Here is a 27,906-nt window from a genome sequence, read left to right as displayed (position 1 = left end):
AGGACTCTTTTTTTGCTGAAATAGGGATACAAACTCAAATGCAAACACTGCAACTTCAAAGAAGCTATACATCACTAAAACTGAGAAACATAATGAACTTACTCTTGCAAGGGAATTAACATAATAGATAAACATTTAAGCAAATAATTGAAGTTATGTAAATAATTAGATTAATTGAGTTTAGTAAGCCTTTATCATAGAGGTGGGCAAAGTTAAGCATAGGCAAAGAGGTTTTAGGGGATGGACTCCAAAGTATTTACCACCTGAAAGTCCAGTTCCCAAATTTTTAACAGTGTGGAGCATAGGAAATACTGCAACTCTCAGGGACACCGGTCACTGAAGCACCAATTCTTAAATTGCTGTGGTTCAGGAAACGGCTCTTCTACTATAGCAGAAAACTCACAGCTTTTTTTGAGAAAATACAGTAGTTGGTTAATAAGCTATAATTTCTTTTAGTTATAATTGCAATTATCATTTGTATGGTTAATTCAAATCCACATAATTCAACCATGCAATCCAGCCAGTGGCTAATTGTAGGAACCCAGAGGTGAAATCTCTTGTTCTGTGTTGTGCAGACAGTTTGAAGGAAAGACAGCAATAGTCATTTTTCCCCAAAGCTATAGAGAAGTGCACAGAGAACTATAATATTCCTGCTAATTAGCAAATATTGACAAATATTTCCTTTTGGTCATGTGACCAGTACACAAAAAAAAAATGAAAAGCCCTGTGACATTGTGACATCAGTGGAATAGTAAGGCTATAAAACTTTGTTCATATTTCCTAATAGTCCTTATTCACTCTTCTTGGAACAGGTTCCGAGTATGTGATAAGAATTATCAAATCCTCTTTATCACATTGAAAAATAGTTTCCTCTTTACCCCATCATATGCTTAACCACAATGTTACTGTTCACTGAGGGACACAGGAACATGGCACACAGAAATGGATTACTCAGTTGCCATGTTCTCTCTTGTAGTTCTCTCTCAAAACACCTGTTTTAGAAATGTCAGAACAAAAAAAAGTTTGTTGCTGTTTATCAAAATGGAAGACTTCAAAGTACTATCAGGCAAGACTGGAGTGATCAGCTAAAAAGGGGACATTTCAAGCTGAAATCTGGCAAAAGAACAGGAAAGTAATGCTATAGTCAATATTTTCCTGCAGTATATATCAACATAAACAAAAATCTATTTAAGATTTTATTTGCTAAAGACTAAAAGACATCATCTATTTTCATGAAGGTAGAGCTACAGACAAAGACGTCTATTCAATAAGGGCAGGACTCATTTGACAAGATGTGGATAACTTCATTGGCAATGCCTAGGAAGACCTCAGACTTCTACTTTGTTATAACAGTACATTCACTAAAGGCTTTCCAAGGGCTACTTCTCTCTACCAATCATAAAACAAGCTAAGGACTAGCTGAGATCTAGACTTTGGTAGTTAAATAAAATGAACCCCATACTGATATCTCAGTGATGCAATTATTAGTTGTTGTGAGTGAATGTCCATAAATACATCAAACTAGTGCAATATTTAAATTATTATTTAAATATTTAAATAAAAATATTATTACTATATTCACAGTATGACACTTTATCTTTAGCTGATATTGTAGTTTTGTTGCTTCTTGTGCTCTTAAAGAACCCTTAAGATGGAGATGATTGACTGCTGGATTTTAACTCCTAAATAGTGAGATCTTCTAACAGTATATACATAATTCCACTGTATCATGATGCCAACATTATTATGTCATGCATCTGGAAACACATCCCACATGCTTATGTGTATGAATTTTATTAATCCCATTCAATATCTTACTTGTAGGGAGCTTAGAACACATGTCAGGATTTGTGAGATCAGAGACCATGACTTCTGACATCTGAGCACTTAAGTACCTCACTGAACTGGTTTATTGTCCCTCGGCCCAGCAGCATTCACTGTCTTTTTGTTGGCTCACCATTCCCACTGGAGACTTGGGGAAACTGTGCCCTTATCTCACCTGTTTTGGGGAAAAGTATGGTTATTAAGTTAACAGCCACCTGAAGACTGAGGTGAAATATGGACTTGCTGTGAGATAGAGGATTGCTGAGATAGAGGATTGCAGCTGCTTACTGAGGTCAAGCAGAAACACAGAGCAAAGAGTTGTGGTTAAATAACACCTTAAATTTCTGCAGTTAAGTAAACTAAAATCAATGCCTTAGCTATTAGAGATTTTTTATTTGGTAGCATGACTTTGATGTTTTGTACTTACACAAGGAGCACTGTACAAGTGACTGTATACATTAATTAAAGTATGCAATTTTTAATATGTCAATGAAGAAATTAAAAAAAAGGCCCCAAATATAACAGCAAAATAGAAACATTTTGTACTACAATGGTTAAAAATACATAGAGAAAGCATTTAAAAACTGCTTTGTACCCTGATGGGTTGGAAAAGGTAAGCAAGACATTAAAAATGCAAATGAAGAAAAAAGATGCTATTTATCCAAGTAGAACTTGTCTTGGAGGAGAAAAATAAACAGAGTGAAGGGACTGGGTTATAATTATACCTTTCTAACATCTCATATTTTTATATGGATGTGTCATTTCACTGTTTCATGGGAGACTGCATTGGGGCTGTATGTGTATTCAGATGAAAGAAGATGTGATTGAGAAAAGCTAAGGAATTCCCTTTTTGGTGAGCTTCCCCCCTGAACACAGCCACAGTCTTCAGAGATCTGTGCCTCCAAACCCATGCTTACATATAAAACTTGCTGTAAATAGAGAGGAAAAAGACACCACCCCCTCCAAGCAAACAAACAAACAAAAAAATCCCTACTTGAAAATCCTGTGCTAGACTGAAAACAGGGGAGTTATTTCATGCTGTGTTTCCACAATGATTTATTTTATTTTGAGACTTATAAAAGAACTAATTGCTCTAATAAAAATTAAAAGACCTTTGCCTACTAAAAAGATCATCTTACAAGCTGATATTTTCAAGTGACTGATTTAATGGCAGTAACCTTAAAAGGGCCTGATTTGTCAGGCTGTCTCATCACTGCTGCAGCTTGGGCCAGAGCTCTTCTGATGAGAATTGCTCTTTCCTGAGAAACCAAAAGCTCTTGTCTGCCAGAGTCAAGAGGGACAGCTTATTTGAAAAGTATGTCTAGCAGTTACAGCATTAGTTTGGATGAACAGATCCTCTTTCCTCGAGACGTCTTTCCGCTTGTTTAGCGTTGTCATTGGTACTGCTGTATAATTGCTCAAAGTATAGGTGACCTCAATTAATGTTGATTTGCTGTTTACTCTCCTGCTCACTGTCTGACACGGTACCCACGGAAGTCAGAACTCCATTGTGCTTCAGCTACAGGAGCTGGCTGTCAGTCCACACACTGCAGTACAAACGATGACTAATCCCAAGTGCATATAAACAGCTGTACATCAATTCCTTCTAGTCATCTCCTTCTCTTAAGACAAGGCTTTTTCTCATGCTAAAGAGCAGCCCAAGCTGAAGAATAAGTTCTCAGTCCAGAGCTCTGAAAGCACTGAACAATTTCCTCTCATATGTATGTATTTTTTTAAAAACCTGGACAACTCAAATTTTCCTAGTCAGCTTTTCTCTGGAGAGGGACAGTTTCTATCTTTTAGAAGGTCTTTAGCTGCTTAGAAGTGTGTGAATCATGCAAGAAACATCCGGGATCCTTGAGCAAAGGAACCTTGATCCCCCTATGCAGATTAGGACAACTAGATCCTGACTGGGGCAATTCACATGTTCTCAGCAGCAGAGGAAAACAAGCACATTCAGTCAGATGACAGGATTGCATCAGATTTCATCTGCTGTGCAAAGGTGTTTTATCCAAACAAGTAGAAGATCCCGAGATACAGAATACACCAAAGCCTGGCATCCCAGCATTGTATTCTTATATCTTTAAAATGCCTTATGGCTAATATCATCTTTTATTCAGCACTACCACCTCTTCAATTTTTCATTTCAATCTCAAAGCTAACTTCTTGATGGAGGTTCCTCTTACTGGCTAATCTACAATAGTAAAATCCATTTTAGGGGCAACTAACACTGCTTTGGGTATTGTCCACAACACCAAAATCATGTCAGTGCTTGTTCTAAAAGGTTCCTAGTCTTAATATATGACTTCAGCCATTGTGTATTCTAGCCGGCAAACATGCAAACAGCATTGTGTCTGGGGTCATGTAAAAGTCCCACATTTCCTTTGAAGCCTATTTTTCATGTGTCAGATGCAGGCTGGGCAGTGCAAATGTACAATTCCATATTTTATTGCAGTTTTGAAAGTTGAGGGCCCAGCTGTTAGGGAGAAGGGAAGGATGAGGTAGGGAGGTATCCAAACATGCTACTTGAATGTGTAGTGTTTTAAGGGTGAGATGTGACAGGGACACTGATGTTTAACTCTACATTGTTTTCTAGTTGCCTTTTGCAGCTGGCAGAAGAGAGGGCTGAGACCTGACCCCTGTTTCAGCCAAAGAAGACTTTGGTACTGTCTTCTGGGAGCTCATCTCATTATTGGGGACTGCTCTTCATGGGATTGTAATGTAAAGCATATCATGGTGTTAGCAAGCCCTGAAATGAGTGACACATTTATCTACTGCATTTGCAGAGCTTTCAAGGAAAGACAAACCTTTGTACTTTCTTCTTTTAGGCTTTTAATACAAATGCATACAGTGTTGGGTTTTTTTCCCTGACTGCTGTGATTAGGAAAGTCCATTTTCAGCATTTCTATTTTTTTACAAGGCTATCTCTTGAAATGCAATACAGAAAGAAGACCTAAAGGTTGCTTTATTGGCCAGTACTCAGGTCAGCCAAGAATCCCCACGCTAACTCATGAGATTTAAACTATACTTTGAGACCTTTGAGGATTTTTTTCTGCTTTCTCAGCATTTGAGCTTCACACCATTCACTTGCCTGAAATTTCCAGCAACAAAACCCACATAAATCTTGTTCTTCATCATTTAGCAAAGCTTAGGCTAATGTAATACATTGCATATGGGTGATTTTAAATCAGCCACCAGCTATTGTGATACAACAGCTTTGGGAAATGTGTCTCAGCTGTGACAAAGGAAGTTTGAAATGTCATAGCAGAGCAGGAATTGAAAATGGAAGATGAGTTAAATCAATCTACAGTCCTGTTCATCTCTTCTTCTTTCTTATAGTGCACAAAGAAAGGAGAAGTAAAGCAGGCAGCCAGCCACCTCAGATATTAAGACTTCTAGGACACTTGTGTGGACACACCAGAATAAGTTGTCGTCACTTCAGGTTTGCTGTAATTGCTAAACAGGCTGTAGTAGTAACCAGGATTATCTTTCTCCAGGCAAGAATAGTGCAATGTGCCCTACTCCAATGTATCTTTCTCCAGGCAAGAAACATGCACGGCACAGTTCTGGTCTGATGCTTTGAGTATCTTTATCCCCACAAACCCATCAAATCAGGAAAAAATAAAAAAATTATTAATTTGTGTCAGCTAAATAAAGGAGTGACATAAGAGACTCTGCTTTGTGTGTTTTTCACAGAGCAATCTTTATAAGTGACATTTCCTGGATTGCTGACTTGGGTTCCGGCTGTATCACCCAGAGTCATGTGTCACTGTACTCACGTGAGAACACAGCCTCCAGGAAACGGGGTGAAAATGCACTGTCCTCTAATGAACTGTAGCCATATATTTCTAAACCCTTCTCTCACTTAAGCAGTTTAACTGTGGTGAACAGTAATTGCCGTATCTCACAGAGTAGATATGAGAGGAGGCAGGTCCCTGCACTTTTAGAAAGGGAATCACGCTGAAGTGAAGTGCCTTGGGTAGAGCTCACTGGAAGAGCTATCTCTGAAGACTGCTTGGGAGACAGCTTGTGCCTAATGTTTTCTCCCAGCAACAGAGGCAGTCTGAGCAATATCTCCATTAGGAAATGGAGAGGAAAGAAGTTCTTGAGTCGTCCTTCCCTCAGCTCTCAATATCAGAGAGAATATCAGGTCTTCAGCCTTTTGTCAGTGGTGATAGAGGGGAATTTTATGATGCTGCATTAGTAAAATCATACTGGACTGTTCATATAGAGGTTGAATGAAAAAATCCATCATTCTCTCAGCAGCTGAGTCTGGCTCACATATGTAAATTTTACACATCCCCTGGTAGTCCCCAACATCCTCGCTCAGCGGTTCCTGTCTGATTTGAACAGAAAGCAGCTGCTGGGGAGGGTGGTTTTGCTTCTGGCTGACAGGGGATCTCAGATGTTCCCAGCATCAGACTTCCACGCTGACATGAGTTCTTCACACACTGAACTGAAGTCTGGTGATGGCTTCATGAACATTTAGTGGAGCTTTATTCTAAAATCACACTTTTCTTGATTTACCCAGGTGGGGGTTAATCTTCATGTTTTTACTAGCACTGAAAGACTTAATGCTCTTATGATTCTACTTCTGTTTCCAATCTATTGCATTTTCTAAATGTAAATTCTCTCATATTACTCATGTGTGTAATATTTATGCAGCCTCAATAGCCATGTAGGTTGACACTTTATTTTTCATAATGTTTTGTCAAGTCAAACATAGAAAATAAACCTTTCTTTCTCCTTCTAAGCCCATGTGTACATATATAATTGGACAACAATGCTGGGACCATCTTAAAAATAGCTTCTTCTAATTTGAGATTCAAAGATATGAACAATTTTAAATGCCATTAACTGGACTATGATAGGAATCAGATCCAGTTTGTGCCTTGCATAGCTGAGATTAAAAAAAAAAGTTGTTTTTTATAGTTTCAATATTTTAATATTTTAAAATTACATTTTTTTAAACAATTTAAAATGTTGAGACATATTTTATGGCTATCAGAAGCTCAGGGTCATATGCAATTTACACAATTAAATCAGGTGCAGTTTCAGGTGAGACTGCTGTTATTTCAATGAATAGATCCACTATAACAAGGAACATATTCTGGGTTCAGTTTTGTCATTCAAATTGTTGTCGATGGTGGTGGTATTATCTTAAATAATAATAACAGCGATTAATTTGAATAATTCCTTGAACCACAACTATTTCACCTGACTTGTAAAAGGAAGTAAATATTTTTACCCTTTTTTCATACAGGTGAAATCTGAGACCCAGAGCCAAAGTTATATGATCAGAGTAAAAGAGGAGTTAGAACTGGGATTTTAAGCTTCTTAAATTATTATCTCATATTTTTGTAAAAACTTGATGACTTTGACTTGCTGGATTTTTATTAAAATGCATATTTAAATAACAACTTGAATATGCCATAAAATGTGTTAAATGTGGTTCACATTGTCTTTCAATTAATATTTACATTTTGCTTGCAGTAGCGTAGAATAATGGCGCTGAACTGAAGTTATCTCCTTGTAGTTTGTTTGTTTATGGCACACCACGTGTTCCCATGGAAACAACCACACTCCATATCTATGGTAACAGGCACAATGGAGTAAACTGTGAAACCAAAAAGAGGAAGTTAATAAGCTCAAGTTACTAATTCTAAGAACTTGTCAGAATTGAATACTTCCTGTAACGAAAATCTGTTATAATTCACTGGGCAATTTTCATAAATCCTTGTTTCAATCTCAGATCTGCTGGAGGACCCAAGATACTCAGATGTGGATCTTTGCTGATGTTTTTTTGGGGGCTATATTTGATTGAAGTCTCTGAAGCAATTTGTGAACATCAGCCCACAAAAATATCGTGCTATGGCAAAGGGTTGTTTTTTCTTACATTATAGCAAAAATGCAAAAAATTACTGGGTGTTTTTTTCTGTATTCTACTCACGCACCAGAATTCTTTATGCTATTTAAAAAACAACCAAAACTTTGCCACAGTAGAAGATACCCACATAATCCTACTTTAAATATCTTTTAAAGTTTTTCAGAGTCACCATCTGGAGATATTGATCTCTCTCCATTAGCGACAGGGAGGACTTAAGTTTGTAGGCTTTGGTAAACTGACTTTCACAATAGTTAAATGCTCAAAATAGCCTCTATAAATACCATCCTTCAACCATTCAAAACAAGTACACTGTCTGAACACAAATTATATGTGCATTTCTTCTTAAATTAAAAAACCAGAACATTCCCTCATAAAAACTGCTTCAGAAATTTTGGGAGTTCAAGAATTCAAGGCCCTTTTTTTTCTTTGAATTTTGCTATAGATGTATCCTGATTACAAGCTCGTACTGGAAAACTGATCACAGAAGGAAATTATACAGGTCAAAACTTTGTGTGTAAATAAATATAAACATACACTTGGAAATATATTTGGTCACAACTGACAAAAATAAATGTATTAGAACAAATAATGCATTTTGTGTTTGCCACTCTTTCAGATATGATTACTCAAAATTTGTATAATTTCCTGTAGCATTGGCTATGGTTCAAGAAGTAAAAATGGGTCTATATGAACTTTGGTCCGTGAAGGATATGATTCCATGTTTTCACATTTCCTGCCTGAATCCTTCTTGTTCAGCAAAGATTCAGTTACCCAGCCTCAGTCCTAGCAGTGAATCTGGAGACAATTTACAGGACAAAAGGTAGTAGATGCAAAAGCTCTGTCTCTGAATTCACCTCTGCTAAACACAGAATTCTCCCAAAGGAGCAGAAGCTTTTTAAGAGGAAAACTCTAAGGAGTAGCTGGTACATATTTATGTAGCCCCATAAACTTTATGGTCTCTTGCCCGTTCTCACCAAATGAGTTTGTCTCAATGCACATTCGACTCGTCTACACCTGGTGTGACAACAAACTTGGATTTTAGCTGGGTGGAGCACACGTGGCCTTCCATAAAGCAATTACTCAGAAGTCTTACGCAGCAGTTGCATAACTCCTTTTCTATATCATAAAGCAGGTGATGTGCAAGAGAAGGCAAAGTTGTTCTTAAATATTGTGGGGAAAAAGGGAGTAGGTTATAACAGAATTTTTTGTTCCGCTGTTAAACTACTGAAGCAAGAATCCCCATGTTGGCAGAAAACTGGAGAAACAAAGTAAACACACATGTCCAGATGTTAATATTTCTGTTAATTATTTTGCAAAATGTATTGCAAAATCTGAAATCCCTAGAACTGCCATCTCTTCTACCAAAGCTAGTATTCCCCAAAAAAATGGTGGCAAAATGTTGGAATCAAAATAGTTTATATTCCAGTCAAAAATATATTTTCTCAGTTTTGCAATGAAAAATTGAGCTTTTCAATGAAATACAGAAATTTCATTTTGATTTTTTTTTTTTACTGAAAATGTAATGGTACCAGTGCTAACATCTGAACAATTCGGATTAGCTCTTAAATTAGCATTAAAAGGTATTTTTACAACATTTGAGCCCTGCTATCAAAATAACAATATAAATTATTGCAACCTCCAGGAAGTTTCCTACTAACACATTGGAGCTGTGCATTATGCTCCATTTTCAAAGTATCTTCATTAATGGTCTAAAGGAACATTAAGGTTGAAGGTCATATTGAGACATATTTCCAAAACTCCAGAAGGAGGGTAAAAGGAAAATATGCTCCAAAACACTATTTCAAATAAGAGGCATATATCCAGATGATAGCAGATTGATAATGGAAAAATAAATCATAAAAGACTTTTCAATTTAAGGTGCCAGACCCAAAATCTCACTGTTTTTTAAACTGTCATGAGAGACTGTGCTCTTCTAAACTGGAGTCCTTGAAAGCTGGATGATTTCATCCTATGGATACATGGTTTGATTGCTACAGCAGTGGTTGAAGGGCTGCAGAGAAAGCACGTCTTGTCTCCATTTCTGGGTATCACACTAAATCTGGCTCACCATCTCTGTCACATCTCCTTGACTCATACTGCATGTCACATCTAATCAAATTGTTCATGAAGCAGTACTACTTTCTTACTCTATAAATATTTGGTTAATAGTTTGGACAAGTGATACTCAGCTGATGATTTGTTTGCAAACTAATCATTCCAGCTATTCATCACTCAGTTTTTGTTATTTGCAGTTGTTCACCCAGGTCACAGAGTCCTAAAGACATCTGAAAAATTGTGATAATTGTTTTTGGAGGAAGAGGACAGTTTTCATATATTTATTATTTTTTTCATTACCTGCTTCATGCAATAATCAGAATAACAATTTTTATAAAAAAAATAGTATTTGCATTTCTATATTTTTCTGGCCTCTGACTAGATAAACAAAAATTTCAAGAACAAAAATAATGAGTGGAATATGATAGGTATTCTGTTCATTCAGATGTTATTGGAACAAAATCTACTAAGAGATCTTGAGGGGGAAGAATTTTATTCCACTGTAGAAATCATGAAGATTGTGCTTTTGATCATCTTACAGGAAAATTGTAATTGGAATACTAAAAAAAAAAAAAAAAACACACCAAAAAAAGCCCCCAAAACCAAAATCAGACAAAGTAGCCACAGCATTTTAATGAACAGTCATTTACTTATGTACGAGTTTGTGAATGAAAAAAGGAGGCAGAATGTTTCTGATAATTTCTAGTACTAAATCTCAGAATACAAGATTTATAGTGCGTAGTCAGATCCATGATTTTAAGGATAACTCAGTTTTCACTGGACTATGCCTGCTTTCATCTATGCATTCATATTGGAAGTGACCAAATAACTGCAGCCTGATGAGCCCAGTGAAGTGAGTGTGTGGTTGCTGCTGTCCCACCGCAGCCTCCAAGTGAAATTCAGTTGTTGAAGCACTATTTTAGTCATTGATTCCAAAAGGTTTGGAGTACTTAACACAATAAGCTGGCATGCTTTAGCTTCTAAATAGTAACTCTTTGAGCGACCATAGCCTGCTCAATTACAACTACTATAAATAATCATGTGTGCAGAACCGAGAAGAAAATGATTCTTGCCTGCATTCATTTGTCCTTAACAGTTAAATGGGGCCAGACTAGAAGAGTAATTTTCCAAAGTATACCTAAATAATCAATACAGGAGACAAGAGAGAAATTTAAAAATTAATATTTCTTATACTCCTCAAGTCCTAACAACAGTAAAAATAATTACTATTTTTCTATGCAGAAGTACCTATTTCAGTTTATTCTGAAATAGATATTTTTCAAAATTCTGTTTCACTTCCTTTCTGGTGACACAGACTCCTTGCTGTGCTCTGCGTTGTCTATGGCAGCCCTTAAAATGCTTGTTTACTCCCCTTTGAATGAAAATATGACATATTAAGAAATCACAGTAGCAAAAAGACAATTCAGCAGTTAAACCTATAAGATGCTTTTGAATAATTAACCTGATGATAAACCTACCAGAGGTGTTTCCCAGAAGGGGGACAGGCACGAGTGGAGGGAAGACAAACTAGCAGGTCTGTAAATAAAGCAGAGTTAGGATAGAAAAATAGATATCAAATCTATTTTATAAAATAGATTATAAAATACTTGTACTCAGGCTTTTCTAGGAAGTAATCACAAGACTTCATTCTTTATTAGCTTTTTTTTCCTCTCCATTGTAATTTATTTGTATGAAAGAGAAAGAAAAACTTACACTCCAGGTGAAGAAGCTGAAAATCCTGGTTGTATTTTCTTGTGAAGAAGTGAAAATTCATCTGGACAAAAGACAAAGCCAAGAAGGGTGGATAACCTAACTTAGAGCTATATAACACATTGTGCTACCAAACAGTAAGTTCATGCAGACTTACGTTTCTTCTGGGTTTTGTTTTGAACCTTAATACAGATACTAGTAATTTCCTGAATTTAGTAAAAGATGGCATTCACCTTGAAGGCCTTTAATAATTCTTCATAGCAACACAGCCCAAAAAAACTACAACTTGAGCTGCTACTATGTGTGATTACACAAACCACCTCCTTCTTCTGTGTTCTTGCCGGTTAGAGAAAGAGATTTAAAATAGAAAAAGTGAGGCAATCAGGTAAGAAGTTCCTAGCAATCAAGGATTCTGTGGAGGTCATGGGAATTTGCCTTTTATTGAGTAAAAATCATAATAATCAAAACTACCTCATACTTTTCAAATACAAGAATCAAATACAAGAATCCCAAGCAGTCCTAGCACTGTAGAACAGACGGAAATGTATATTGTCAGGATAAGTAGTAATACAAAATGAAGATAAAAGAAAGCTACCACACAGAAGCAAATGACTAGGGAATAACAATGTCTGGAAACTAAAAGTTTCAAACTGTCACCTCATCCGAGCCCAGGAACAACCTTCAATTAGGAGAAGTAGGTAGGGAAATCTGACATATTTACAGAAGTGATTTTATGATGTGAGAGTATGACGACAAGGATTGTACTTGCTGATCAGGAAGTTCCTATAGAAAGTACATTAAGTCTCCTTAGGGGAGACAGGGAAAGTGAGAGAAATATCAATTAATGAAGGTAAAAATTTTGCCATCAATATCAAGACTAATTTCTCATAAAGAAAATTAAAAACAAGCCTGTTTTAAAGCCTTTGGTTTATCTAAACCAGCAAGAGTTTGTAGAACACGTACTAGCCTGTTTATCCCAGAAAAGCAATCAGACAGAAGTCTCTCTGTCTATGACCTTATCTGCTCATATTGCTAATATCAGTTGGCACAGTGGCAAAAAGACCACTCTTCAGGTGAATTTACTCTTTGGCTTTTGCAGACCTTGTAAATGCCTTCTTATTATAAGCCTGGGGACAAATCTACAGCTGGTGTCAACACTGTTTTACATAGTACCTCTGAACAAATATGAGGTAGAAACTGCCACATTTTTTCATGCAAAACATAGATTCAGATGATTTTCATCATCCTGGAAAGTTTAAGTACTATTTTCTCATCTTGCAGCACAATTTGACACTAGACATTTTTGCTATGGTTTGTTGTGGCTTTTTTTTTGGTTTTGGCTTTTGTTTTTTAATTACAAAACCCAAGAATCCCATGTGTTCAGAGGGTTTGAGCTCAAAGCAAATACTAGATATTGTAAGATTTGCAATAAAATCATTAAAGCTGTTGACCCTGAAATTTACTTGAATTTACAACCTGTCTTCCTTTTATTTCCCTTGAAATCTAATACAAATTCAAAATATGAGACGAACATCTACAGCCCTTTCTTCTCCTTTATTTTTTGTTTACACTCCGAATCCCTTCAAGTTATTTGCTAATTTGTTCTCATTTTGTGAGAAATCTTTTGCAAGGTTTTAGAAAGAATCATAGTAAACAAGCAACCATGTGGTTAGCTTTGAAAATCATATGCCACGCGTGGAGACAGCCTTATGTAGGACATGCACAGGAAACAATATCCTATTGTCTTTGATGTGAATTGCTACATTAGAGGTTAATTATACAGCAAATGCCACCAACACTTGTGAACTGTTGCTATGTTCATTAAGACAGAATTAGAGTGTATATCCATTGTGTAGAATAGCTGCTTTATGGGAAGGTGGAGTTTTCTGCATCATCAGAATCAGCCCAGAGTTATTTGTAATTCAATTTCCCATCCAGCCTGGGAGAATATTAGCTCTTTTTTTCTGTAAAAACTAAAAAATCCCCAAATTAGAAACCATGATATCTACTCTAGTTTAGAAATTTTTAAAGCTTTGAACAGAAATCTCCAGAATTATGGACTCTTTACACTGAAGGCTTTTAAGCACAGAGTAGAATAATATCTGTAAGGACTGACTTCACATAGTTTATCCATGTAAAGGGAAAAGACAGAACTAGATCAATTCCTGGGGTCTTTCCAAGTCCTGAGATTTTAGGAGTCCATTGGTAGGTGCTAGAGCCCTTCTTCGGGATTCAGTCTAACTTCCAATCACCACTTCAATGCCTGGGAAGGAATTCTAGGAAGATAGTGAGAGACACAGCATCATTCCTCTCTAATGCCTGGTGGTTGTGATGGTGGTGAAAGGCATAGCTCAGGTTCCAACTGAGAACCAGAGAGGTCTTTAATTTATGCCTCACTATTAGCACATAACAAGACATTGCTCATCAAGGATACGAAAAAGGCAATAAAATTTCAAAGAAATGAAAACTGTATCAAAACTAGTCAATTCCCAGAAACTTCTTTCATTCCAAGTCAACATTTTCCAAACAAAAAAACCCAAGCTCTTAGCAAATAATGTCAACTAACTGGAGAGGACATAGAAATATTAATGTAGCATCACATCTAATTGTGATAGTCTGGACACACACTAATTTATTCATATATCTTGTGGTTAAATTAAAAGACAGATGTGATCATTTTTTTTTTTACCCAAACTCATGACTCTTACAATCAGAACTACAGTCAGTGTTAAGGGAATAAAAAAAAATAAAAGTGAGAGTGGTATACATGATTTCAGGATACACAGTAGTTTGGGGTTTTTTTTAATATTTTACCACTGTTGTGTCAACCAGGCAACAACAACCACGAACTAACCAACCAACCAGAAAAACCAAACCAAACCAAATGAAAACAAACAAACAGCAAAAAAAGAAATGGTAAGAAAAGAGATAACTCAAAGCCTGAAAACCACTCTGGCTCCGTCAGAGGCCAGGACAAGTAATAACTACGGCAGCTTTGACATTTCAGAAAAGTTTCCACTGTGGTTTTACACTAGAACCAAATCTAACTAGTTTCTGATGATCTTATTCTCATTTTAGAAGGAAATAAAACCTTAAGCAAGTTTTAAGGGACATATAAACTATTAAGAAATAGGAAGGGAAAATTCTTTATTTTTCTTAATGTAATAAGAAGACACTCAAGTTGGTCTTTGTTATTTTAACACTTTTGGCAGGATAAGCTGTACCCTTCTCTTCTACAAAGAAAAAAAATCTAATACACAGCATGGGGGACACAGTCCAGAACCTGTAAAGCAGCAAATTCCACCTACTTCCAGGCAGCTGACCCCAGCTGCTGAGTGAAGTAACACCAGCAGTGGTGAGAGTCAGGCGCATCCAGAACATGATACTGGTAGGCTGAAGTCTTCTTTCCACTGATTCTTGATGGGGAGTGCAGGACTGTCTTCCTAAAGGGTGCATCTCATCTAGGAAATGCTGAATGACTCATATGAATGAAACCTGCACCTGGGCTGGTATATTTCAATATATAAGTTTTCAAATGTATTAATAACATGGACTTTCTTTATTTACTCCAAGATTTCCCACAATTTCTTGAAGACTAGCTACAAATATGACAGGGCCAAACTCTTCTCAGTTCTAACAGCCAATGTAGCAAACGGCAGCAGTCACAAACTGCACCTTGAAGAAAGAGATAATTTTTTTCCACTGGAAGGATGAAGCAATGCTAGAAAAGGCAGATCATGGGGCTGTTTAGTCTCCATTCAAGGACATTTTAAAGATTTATGGTAGATGAAACCATGGTTGACTTGATTTAGTGCTGGTGATTTAGGCCTGCCTCAAGTAGGAGAATGGAGTGATTCAGAGATCCCCTCCCACCCACATCTCTATTCTTTGATTTCTGTGGTTCTGTGGGGTTTTCTTCCTCCAGTACCATAGCAGATGCTAAGCAAATCAACATGTATATTGGGTCATCACACTCAGAAAAATGTAATAAATATTCTGACAGTGAAATGCTTCAACAGATGTGTGTTTTGCATTCTTTTATAAATGTGTAAATATAACTCAATCAAGACCAAATTTTGTTGGTGTGAGAGTATGAGTTCCCCTCCTTTGGCCATCCATCCATTCAGAGTTATGGCTGCAGCAGCACTGCTGTGCCCTCATGCCTAGTGGCACAAAGGCAATTTGTAGCCAGGAAGGCAAAGTAATAGATCATCCAGCACTTATCTAGACTAATCTGCATACGTCTTAAATTTCCATCTGAAGTGAAGATCTAATACGTACCCCCGCAACCAGTTATGTGCAAATGGTCCCTGTGTAGCATCTAAATCAATGTTGCATTGTTTTGACCTTTAGTACAGGTGTTTTACATTGGAAAAACAGACCATTATAAATTGTAAGAATGTCAGTCCGGTATGAAGTCAGTTAAAGGAATTAAATAAGAAAATCTTACCCAGTAAAGCTTCACCTTTTATACATGGACTCACCAAACATGAATCATATATGATATTTGAACAAAACATAAAACTAAAGGCTATTTTATAGCAGGAGTTTAAAAACAGAAATAAAACAGGAAGAGGGGATACTTTTCTTACTAGTGATGCATTTTACTGTCAGTTCTACTACAAAGGGAATATATCAGTTCCTGGTACCCAGGGAAAATAAAAAAAAAAAACTGACTGAATTAAGCGTGTTTCAGTAAATTAAAAATCTTCTACATGTCAGTGGTTTGAAGAGGAGGTAGGAGTCACTACTTGACTTCCAAAGAAAGTGCAGCATCTGTGGGGGTGAAAAGTCAATCCCTCTGGGCTCTGACTTTCTGAGAGAAAGGTTATTCCATAACAGCCTGTCAACCTTCAGCCAAACCACCACTGGCACTTTTCCCTCCTGGTCTCCTTCAGAAGATCCCTTCTTCCAGGACTTGGAGAGGATTTCTAAGATCTTGCACAGGTTCTGCCCCAAGGCATGACTATCCCACACCCCACTAGCTCTCTGTTAGTAAGAGACTCATTTATAGTTTTGGTGCAGACAAATGAGATGAGGATGTTGTGAAATAACTGCAAAGACCCAGTAGAATCCCAGTCCCTGTTTCTGGAACTTGTACTAGAAGATTTCCTGGGGTTCATCCTAATCCAAAACCAAGGTATCTGAAATATACTTCAGATATATTCTCTGGAATATACTTCAGAATGCCCTCTCATAGTTGTTCTGCTCTCATAATTTCACATAAAGTATCATTGTACTATCTAAGTAATAAATTAATTACTTTTCAAGAAAAAAAGAGATTTATTTTTTTTATGTTGAAGGCAATTTTTGATTAAAGACTTTTTTTACAATCCAAAAAAATTAATTTTTATTAATGGTCACATTTTCCTTTGAAAATAATCTCAGCCAAAGTTTTTTTCTTAGGCTTAATTTTGGAAACTCAGTGTCTAAACATCTCCCAAGGTTTTACCATGCATGGATGTGAAGTGCAATTCAAAGACTTCACATGCTGCTGTCTTCCTAATATTGTTGGAGGGGAAGAGCTGCTTTCTACCACGAGGAACAGATTTACAGTCTATTCATTTGGACTGAGGTGTCTAATTTTAGGCAGCCAAGCTCCTTGTCTCAAGTCCTTTGTGCCTCAGATTATCTACCTCTAAAAAGGATATGGCTCTGTGTTTATCTCCAAAGGCTGACAGGAGGTTTACTTAATTTACATCTGCAAAGTACTTTGCAATCCAAGTTAAATGTGCCCATTTAAATGCAATGCTTTATTACAAGACAGCAGTAAATGCTACTGTCATTTATCCCGGTGTCAAAAGGGACTAATCCCATGACAAAATAAGGAATTGCACAAGGGAAAAGGCAGTGGAGAATCAAGCAGGTGATCCCTTGGGGTACCAAAGTGAAGCTCAGAAAAAAAAAAAAAAAAGTATTCACAGAATAGGTTGGAAAAGACCTCTAAAATCATTGAGCTGAAATGCTAACCCAGCACTGTCAAGCCCATCACTAAACCATGTGCCTGAATCACTCATCTACAGGTCCTTTTAATACTTCCAGAGCTGAGGAATCCACCACTTCCCTGGGCAGCCTGTTAAAGTGCTTGACAATCCTTTGGGGAAGAAATTTTTCCTAATTTCCAATCTAAACCTCCCCTAGTGCAATTTGAGGCCATTTCCTCTTGTCCTGTCGGTAGGTGTCTGGGAGAAGAGGCCACCTCAGCTCCTTCCAGGCAGTTGTAGAGAGCGATTTTCCCAGGCTGAAAAACTCCAGCTCCCTCAGTTACTCCTCATAAGAAGATGGTGTGCTCCAGTCTCCTCCCCAGTTCTGCTCCTTCTCTGAGCCTGCTCCAGCACCTCAATAGGATCACAGAAGTGTAGTTTCACTCCGTGACTTCCCATTCCTCTTCCAAGTAAACCCACAGGGGTCTGTGGCTTGGTCACAGGGAGCAGAGAGAGGCAGGGAGGGAGATGGGCACACAGGCGGGCAGGGGGTGTTGGTGGTGCCCTGGCAGTGATCCCACCGGAGCTGTCACTGCTGACAGCTGAAGCCGAGTAGCTTAGGCAGGAGGAGAAATCCCCTGGCCTTACAGTAAGTCCTGTGACACGATATCATTTGACTGAATTAGCTCGAATGACGGGGATATAATCGACCAAACGCTGCTGTGAGTGGTGACTCAGGCTGTGCCCACAGCGCCCCGTGCCAGCCAGGCACAGCCATCCAGGGGCTCTCCAGGGAAAGCTCATGGACAGTGCCTGTGCTCCGTGTATCAGGGGGATGTTCCACACACAGGCAAAGCTGGGCGAGGAGTGCACTTGTGAAACTAATTTCAAAACCAAAAGTGAGTGAGGGTCAGAAACAAGAGGCCAAAGTGAAGAAATGTGGTAGGTCAACAAAAATAACAGTCAGAAGTTATTTCTGGCATCATATCTGGTAACCGTATTTGAACATTGATGATTAAAGTATCAGCTATGCGTGTGTGTGATGCAAGAGGCACGTTGAGTGGTTTGCCTGCATGTTCAGCTCTCCAGCCTGTCCACTTTGTCCAGACAAAATCCTAACATAAAAGGCTTATCTGGCAAATTAGCAAGCACAGTCGTCCCAGGGGTTTATTTATTTTAAGCTCTGGGCCCCAGTGACAGACACACCCATTAAAAAAAACCAAAAAACTACTGCCCTTTGCAATAGGAATTTCTAACTTTTTTTCCCCTGAGTAACTCTTTTTTTCCCCCCAGAACTGGTCAAAAAAATGCAGTACACAATACACTGGCAAAACCAACAATGAGGGAAACCCTAATATTTCTCTGTGGGAGGTTGGTTTAATGTTGTTGTAGGGTCCTGGTCTGCTATTTGGATGCACACTCGTTGTGGTAAAGGGGGAAGTGTGAAGTGAAAGAAGGGTTGGTAAGAAGGCAAAGAGGAAAGAGAGCTAGTAACACCCTGAAATACTTTCAGGGAAGGTAAAGCATAAACTGGTAAGTAGTAGGAAAAAAACTGGAAGGTGAAATGAAAAAATAGAAACTAAAGAAATTAAAATAAGAGCACTTTTGAAGAATTAATGGGTCAAAAGAGATTGTTGCAGAATATAGCTCTGTACCTAACCCTCTACAAATGCATGTCTGTATTGGTAGTGGGGTGGGTGGCAGGGATGAGATACCTGACACATTTGCAAAACAGTTGAGGCCTTGCATGATGTGCTGATTTTTAAGAGCTTTCTCAGAACAGCTTAATAACTATAATTTTAAATAGTCAAGAACACATGATAGTGTGAATCATGGTTCCTGTGGCTAAACCTGTGGTAAGAAGTTGTGCCAGCAGTAGTATAACAGCTTATTAGAAGGTGAACATATGCTTTTCATCCAAAAATGGATATAGCAAAGACATTTTGAAGACTGAAAGTCTATTAATCAAAAGAATATGTTTCTGTTTGAAAAATAAAAACTCCTTCATGTACCCCAAACACAAATTTGCCCACCTACTGCTCTTGGTCATTTCCACTAAAGGAAATTTTTTCTTCTGTAGGAAGACAGAAGTACTAGAAGTACTGAACTGTACACTACACCAAATATATGGTATATCTTTAATTGCACAAATATTCCATTAAGTTAAAAAAGGTGGCCTAAAGCACTGAAATTGGCCATTCAACATCTTGTCAAAGGCTTTATACTTTATAAAGAAGCATCATTTCTGACTGAAGATTTCTGCAGATAGATGTAGAAGGTCACATTCTTAACTAGTATAAAAATGAGATAAGTCCAATTAGATTATTCTAATTTATGATCTTGAGACATTTCTGAGATAGTATCCTAATTGAAACATGAGATACTTTTCCATTAAAGGCTTTCCTCCCATGAGACTTACAAAGTGATACTCTTTTACTTTTTTACTTCTTATTTTTTACTTAAAAATCTATTAATTTACTACTTTTTATTTTAATCTTAAAAAAATAAAAGTAATAAATTCTTAATAGGTGAATCAAAAGTGATATTTCTCACTCAAGAGCATTTTCTGACCTTATCACAGCTTTCTTTTAATTTCTCTACAAAAGAGTGATAAGGAACGTGATGATGAATGCTCTTATGGGATAGGGGTAGACCAAAAGCAGAGGTGGTGTTGCTGACAGGTCAGGGGCAAAAGGCTGTTATGTTCCTAGCTCTTATTGCTTCAGTTTGTATGTGTGATATTAGTGGCTTCCCAGAGTCCTGTCTGGCTTACACAATGCCAGTTATAAAAGTCTGTTGCACAGACTGATCTGGTGGGTACAAACCAACCTCCTTATTCAAGAAACAGGCACTGTTCTTTCCCTTACCAATATTCTCTCTCTCAGACTCCTCACAGAAATTCCATCATGCTCAACAGTGTGCTTGACATACTCATTTTGACTTTTACACCACTTGCTAGTCATGACTGCATATGTATATACAGGCCTGGGTAGAATACCCAAGTATACCAAGTCTTTCAAGACAGTTGAAACTTGAGATACTTTTCCTTAAAAGCTTCTAAGATCCTTTCGAGAAACAGTATTAAGAATATAAATGTTTATTTTTCCTATTTGAAAAACTGCGTTGTCTGCCCTGTCAAAACAGTTTTGTAACAATTCCTGGATTGTCTTTCCTGATGGTGTAGAAAAAAATCTGCAACTTTCTGTTTTAAATTACAGTCTTTCCCCACCTTAAGGAGTTGAAAATGTATTCTCTTCCCTAAATAGGTATACAGGAGAGCTTGAATGTGAACCACAGCCTAGTTTTCAACCATATGAGCTGAGTCATAGGCAAGGATTTAAACCTGACTTCCACATGAGGATTCCATCATTCAGTAAATAACAACAGGAAAACTGATGGGCTACGTACAGTTTGATTTAGGAATTTAGCCCCAGTCTCTGCTCTGAGACTTCAGGTTTTGGACCAGATTGTATCGAAGGGGTTGAAAATGAAGTTGTTGCATCGCTATTTAGTGAACTGCAGGGTATTGACTTGTCCACTGTCATGTAAAGCCAGTATTTAATGGCTATTCAAACAGAAGTCCAAAGGGTTGGATTCTGCACAGCCTTGAATAATTGCTACAGGGGTCAATTTTACACTAGTGCACTGTTAGTGTCACTAAGTGATACAAGTCAAATCACAGCAATATCTAAAATCTCCATTTTCTGAGCATAGTGTAAAACAAGAAGAATCCACAATATGTTTTTGAGTAATGAATTCTTGCTCAAAATGTTGTCTTAATACATTCTAGCCATAACTGCAACATTTAGCCTCTGAAGTGAAAGGAATAGCCCTGCTACTGAGATGCTATGAGGAATGTTTTTTGCTGTTATTCTTGTTTAACAGAGCTCTCATTCAATGCTTTCTGTCCCAGAGGATTTTCTCTTTATACTATTCTGTGTCTTTCCCCCAGAGGTCTGAGCATCCTCCAATAACGACCTGTGTTTTCTGCCTACTGGAATAACTGGTACCAAATCACAGTCCATATAGGCTACCCAGAGAAACAGGAGGAGAGCCTAGACAGGTCAAAATACATATGGTTTTACCAAAATCACACAATATATATCAAGTCGAGGCCTGAGTTGCCATCAACACCACAGTGCAGCTTACACCACTTTGGGAGGGAAGGGACACAGCAACAACGGTTTAAAAACCCTGGTTACCCTGTGGTCAGAAATTGAATGCTGGAATCAAACTAGTATGCAACCACATTTAAACATAACTGTGGTTGGAATGGCTTGAATTCTAATGTGGACAGTACCTAATTTAGGAAAGACTTGGGAGAAGCTGCATGTAAATGTGCGTAAGGGAATATAAATGACTGGCACCAGTGCCACTTTCACTTTGTTATTCAAGACGAAGCTTTGGAAGCAAACAGGCTTCAGAGAAGTGGAACTTGCTACTTCTTTTAGCACAAGGACTGAGACCCTCTAATTTTAACTCTTCATGAATGTAGCATTTAAGCAATTACATTGATGAAGCAGGGAAGGAATCTCGCCATTCTCTGAATACAGGCAGCTCCAGCTGAGATGGTGTCATGTTCTGGTTCGGAGGCAGTCACTTTTCACCATCCCAGGAAAAAAACAATTTCTTCCTTACGAGAATTTTTTTTTCCACTGGGAGAAAAGTTATTCAATAACTGCAGAATATGGTGTAGGTGAGGGTCTCCTCTCAGCTGTAACTTAAAGGTCATTGTCATCTACTAGAGGGTAGTGGACCAGTAGCTGTGTGTTTTCAACATCATGGTGTCTCACGCTGGAATGTTTTTGCTTCCATGGCAAGTTGCCTGAACCATTTGGTCAGTTCCAGCCTCCTTAGCTCATTGTCTAATCCCCAAGCCCAAGGTAGGGGAACATATCACCGGGCTATTGCGTTTACTGCAGAGAGGCTGATCCTGCTGGAACTGACTGCTCAATATCAAGATCAGGTGATTAAAAAATCAGGGGTTATATTACTCTTTCACCTTCACTTGCTGCAGTTGTTTTCCAGTGTTAATGAACATCCTATAATGTTCATTTTTACACAAAATAATACCACTTGCTTTTTACAGTAGAACTACGTACCCCTCAGCAAAATGTGCTGCTCTATGCCTATGACATTTTTAGCAGGGGGTTAATAAGCATGCAGGTTGGCCTTGTCACTGCTTCTGAAATAAATTAAGGTTTCTTTTGTCAAAGCCTTTAATAGACTTTTGGATTGGAAAAGTGCCAAGATGGTCACAGGATTACATGACTCAGAGGGCTACTAAGATTTAAAAGTGTTTTAAAAGTTTAAAACAATAAAAATAGCTCTACTGTGTCATTTTTAATAAATATAAATGTGTGTTACACATTTCAGACCCAGAAACTCCTTTCAGTAATGAACAAAGATCATCATCATAGCTGACATTTCTGAAATGTTTGAGAAGTAAGTTCAAGGTCATGTTTGAATACAAACATGTTACACACAGTAATTATCATGAGTTTGTTATATTTACTGGTACAAAGTATTCAGAGAGTCATGCATCAAGTAAACTAATGGTCTATTATTGAGCAAAGTTTAACATGAAGCAATGTGCTATGAATTTTAAAACATTTTTTAAAGTCAGACATAGAAACTGTAATGAGAAAAGTATCTTGATTATGAAAGATTTACGAAAGGGGAGAAGAGGGAAGAGGGGAAGGAGAGTAGAGGAAAAGTTTCTCTAAAAAGCCCACAAGACAACCTTTTCTGAAAGTATAGTGTTTAGATCCTGCTATGAGATAACAGGAAGAGATCCATGGAAGTGACTCAAATTGTGTTATGCATATTAATGTCTTAAATTTCCCAAGGCAGGTGAAACTCTCTCCTGTTCATTTCCAAGCTTGCACATTCTGACCCACTGTCAAACTGAAACTGCATGGCTGAAAGTGCTCTTGGCCTCTCCAGGAGACCTCTGCGAGTAATGCACAGGTCTCTCTCCTGACACAGGATCCCTTTGCTGGAGGCAGTTTCAGTATTAATCAGTCTGTCCTTCGCTATGGGCTACAACCTGCTAAAAAAACCTCTGACTTCTCCCTGATTCATTGCAGTCAGTGCTCTAATTTTACAGGATTTTAATTTAAGCAATGCAATTGTCTCCAAGATTTTTTTTTAAGACAAAGTTCTTTGGTCAAAGATATTTATTAGTACATGATCTTTTCCTACTACTATTTTCTTATTTGCACTGTGCTGAGATTTTGACTTGGCTGTCTTTTTTTTTAAAATCCCTGTCAAAACATTGCTGATGTCACAGTTGGGACAAATCCTGGAGAGTTGTCCAGCAAGACACATTAATATCTGTGCTGGGGATGCAGCCAGACCTGCCAACAAAGTGAATGGGAGTTGTGTTCTGGGACATATTTGTTCAAGGTATCTCTAGAAGCAAAGGAGCCACATGGACTTCATCACTGTGGTGTGGTGTGGCCCTACCACACAAATCTCCCAGGGGGGAATTTCACTCAAAAAAAAGGAAATCAAGTTAGAGCGCTTAACCAAAATGGCATTGCTGCCGTTATTAGAGATAAAGGAAAGATTCAGCCCTGAGGGGCTAGACCACACCAGAAAAATTAGGAATACGACTTATCCAGCTCTAAAAATTGAGGTCAGTGGAGAAGTGCAGATGCAGCACTGGGATCCAGTAGCTCCATGAAGGAATTAGACAAAATGTTAATTCCCAGCAAATAATCTTGAAAGTTGTCATTCAGCCAAGCATATCACCACTGTTTAGATATTTTGCTTGGGCAGGCATAGGCTGCCAAGAAGGATCCTATAGAAATCAGAGAGAAAGATGCTAACTTCCAAATAAAGGGAGAAGTAGATTTGCTACCCAGGAGATGCAATTGTGTGCCCATCTAGTGAAAGGATTTATTTCTGTGTTGTTCCTATCTTCATTATTTCCAAAGCACTGGGAATGACCATCACAGTCATTGTAGCAGTCCTCCCTTTCGTTCTGTGACAGTGTTCGTTGGCAGATCTCAACACACTTTACAAGAGAAGTAAAAATCATTAACTTCATCTTACAAAGAGGATAAATTAGGTGCAAGGTGGAGGGAAGGGGAAAGATTTCTCCTGAGGAGAAGACCCAGAAGAGAGGACCCAGACACATGCATGCAGAGGCACAGGCCAGTGATCAGCTATGTAGGTTCCTAACCTAGTCCCTTTGCTCATCTGTGTTCAACCCCTGGTGTTTTTTTTTAAAAGGTCTATACATGCAAATGTGGGACTGATAGAGAACTGGTCACTAGCTAGTGGAATTCAGGATGGATCAATGACATTGTTCCACTGTCGTCATGTGCAAATATTTTTTTTCCCCACCCAAAATTACTTCAGAGACAAAAAAAATTTAATAGCTCTAGAAGCACCTGTGACTATTTAAAACCATTTCCTTATGCAAAGCCACTCCTGAGCATAGTGGCATATATTACATTTTTTAAACAGAGCATTGAAGTCAGTGGTTGTGACCGGAATTTATCTGTAACGATATTTCAACCCTTGGGGGAGTGGGGAAAAGTCTTTTTAAAATTCCAGTTACTGGAACCATGGGAGTAGAACGGGATATCTTTTTGATTTTTTAAAAAATACGAACTTGGGGGCTCTGAAAATAGGAATGAATTAAAAGACTTCAGTACATTTGCACTTTTCCTTATTTATATACTTTTTATAAGACATCCTGTTTCAGGAAATCTTGCTTATCATTTTTGATGACTTAGGAGTACTGACTGTTTAGATCCAGAGAGGAGCTTTTTGCTCTGGCTTTCATATTTCCTATAGGAAATTCATGGAAGATCATGGATCTGGTAGATAAAAGCATGCTTTTATCTACTCCAGATTTCCTGGGGACAACATGCTTATGATGATTGAAAGGGTTGACTGAAAGGTGCAGGTCTTTCATTTGCTATGTCCAGATTTCTGTGTCTAACTCTGGTAACAAACCTACTAAACAGCTCTGAGAGACAAAGTAAGGGGGCAGGGAGGGGCCTGGTCACAAGGCAGTGCACTAAAGGATGCATGTCTCAGTTTTGAATAGTTACTCAAATTTCTCAGAGACAGAAGGCTAAAATCTAAGCCAGGATAAAACTCTTTTTAAAACCTGTAGCCTGTTAATTCTTAAATATAATTGCCAGTTCTATGCCCCTGAAAAGCTGTTTCTCTCCTCCCTCATGCACAGTGAGGAGCATATCAATACTCTCTTCAGAGGAGATGGATGGAGAGCTTAATTCACTTTGCAAATCTATGGAAGCAACACTTTAGCACTTTGGCACAAACTGTCTCTGACATTGAAAATTAGTAAAGAAAAGAAGTGGTGAAAATGTCAGGAGCAGGAGGACTTCATTTTTCTCTTGTTTAAAATGTCATCTGTTATCTGCAATCAATGCAAGGAGACAACTTCCCATACCATACTGATTTACAGTATGTTTATAGGCACAGATAGAAGTAATCACAGGGTTAGGCAAGTGTCTCTTGGTGAATTCTTCAAGAGTCAGAAGTGCTTAGTTCTGCAGTTCTCTCTTCCCAGGAATGCAGGGGAGATCAGCACGGAGAGCTATGTGATTTCTGCACATCTCCATACTCAAACCATAAAACCTGCAGCCTATCTGGCTTTAGCTATATATAAACATACCCCTTGATCAGATGCCTATGACTTTAAGAAAAAAAGATGTTGTCTCTACCTCGGAAGAAAAGGCAATAAATATTTTTAACTCTTTTCATATCTAAGCAAATACATATGAAAGGAAATACATTCATGGTCTTGGTGCTAGATTTAATGTTTTAAACTTTCCATTGTTTGAAATTTCCTGTTTAATGTTTTGGAAAAAAAAATCCATTACTAATTTTTGTCCTTTCCCAGTGAGAACTCATTGTCCAAATCTTTTAAATGGTGCTGAGATGAATGAGTCGGAGTTTATTCATTTCCTTTGTGTCCACCAGAATTTGGGATACTGCTAGATACAATATCTCCTTTGGCCCCAGAATTCCAGTTTAATATTCCTTAGCAACAGAACCTTGGATGTCTTGCTGGCTTTTGTGGCCATACAGCTCCACAGACATCACGTGCTCTTTTCCACCCAATACTCTGTGTGAAGCAGGGAAGTGTTAAACTCCCGGTTTATGGATGGGAAAGTAAAATAAAAACAGCTCAGCATTTAATACTTCTGAGAATTTTTTAGTCTGAGGCTCAGAGCACAGAGGTAGAGTAAGGAATGAGTGCCAGGGCTTTCACATCTTGGGCCAGAGCCACAATAAGTTATTTGTCCTTCCTGTCAGTATGTGAATGATGGCTTTTAATAAATAAAATGATTCCTGAATCTTATGGCCATTCCCTGTCACATTAGCATGGTGGTTTTCCAGGGGAGTTACTCACACTGTCCCCACAGCAGCTGCTAGCAAACTCCACCTCCCACAAAAGAGAAAGGTGTTTATCTCGTTCAAAATTAGAGTTGGTCAAAAATGTTCAGTTGAAGTTTTGTTTGTTTTATTTTTTAAATAAAGATGTTCTTTCTATGTTCTTACAAGTGCTATTTCTTGCAGAAATTCAATTCCAGTTCTTTTCATGAAAAAGTTGAAAAAACCTAATTTTTTCTTCTTTTATCTTCTGAAAGCCTAGAAAACTTTCCAAAACAAAATCAGTTAAAGGCTTTAAGTCCAAATCTTACACACTTACAGGTATTTTAAAGAGTTCCTTCTAACAAGCTCCTGCTCAGGGGCTGACATTTCTTCCATAACACCCCCAAAGCCTGGTATATTCTGAGTATTACAGGGCATACAGCAGGTTAGAGCACAGGTTAATATTGAAGTAGATCTGTTTTACACAACCAACAGTTCCCCTAAAATTAAAACATATGCTTTGGTCCTTGGCGTTTCCACAGCGCTCTCTTGACATCTCAGTATTTATCTATTCCCAGTTCTGCTACTTGCTTGGAGGATGACCTTGCATGAGTAATTTCATTTGTCTATATTTTAGCACCATTTCTTCTGTTTCTGTTTTCAGGAGTTTCAGGACAAACATTATCCAATAAAGGGACAATTGGATTTTTGTTTTTAAGAAAACTATCATGGTGAAGCAGAATAATATATTAGGGGAAAATAAAATGAGTAATAAATAGCAAATAAGTGGCACGACGTGAGTTATAAAGGGTGAGGTCCTGCCCTCTGCTTATTTTACTACTCCATGTTGCTTTTGAACCAATTCTTAAATATCCTCCCAAAATAGAACACAGAACACAACTCACAAAACTCAGAAAGAGAAAAAAGGGTATAAGATCATGCAATATAAAAATAAGGCTTAAGTCACAACTATAGATAGCATTTCAACTCTGTATGCATAACACTCAGCATATATTCACTAACAAAATATAAATTGCTTTATGGAAGTAGTGACGTTCCTAGAAATCCTTAGTATAGCAGCAGTTTGGAAAACAACCCGCTAAGTGAGAGGATCAATCATTTTCCTTCTGTTACAGTAAAGCT

Source organism: Lepidothrix coronata, unplaced genomic scaffold (assembly GCF_001604755.1).
Source record: "Lepidothrix coronata isolate B3197 unplaced genomic scaffold, Lepidothrix_coronata-1.0 Scaffold74, whole genome shotgun sequence".
Taxonomy (NCBI): Eukaryota; Metazoa; Chordata; class Aves; order Passeriformes; family Pipridae; genus Lepidothrix; species Lepidothrix coronata.
The sequence above is the reverse complement of the archived record's forward strand: the minus strand, read 5'-3'. Positions refer to the sequence as shown.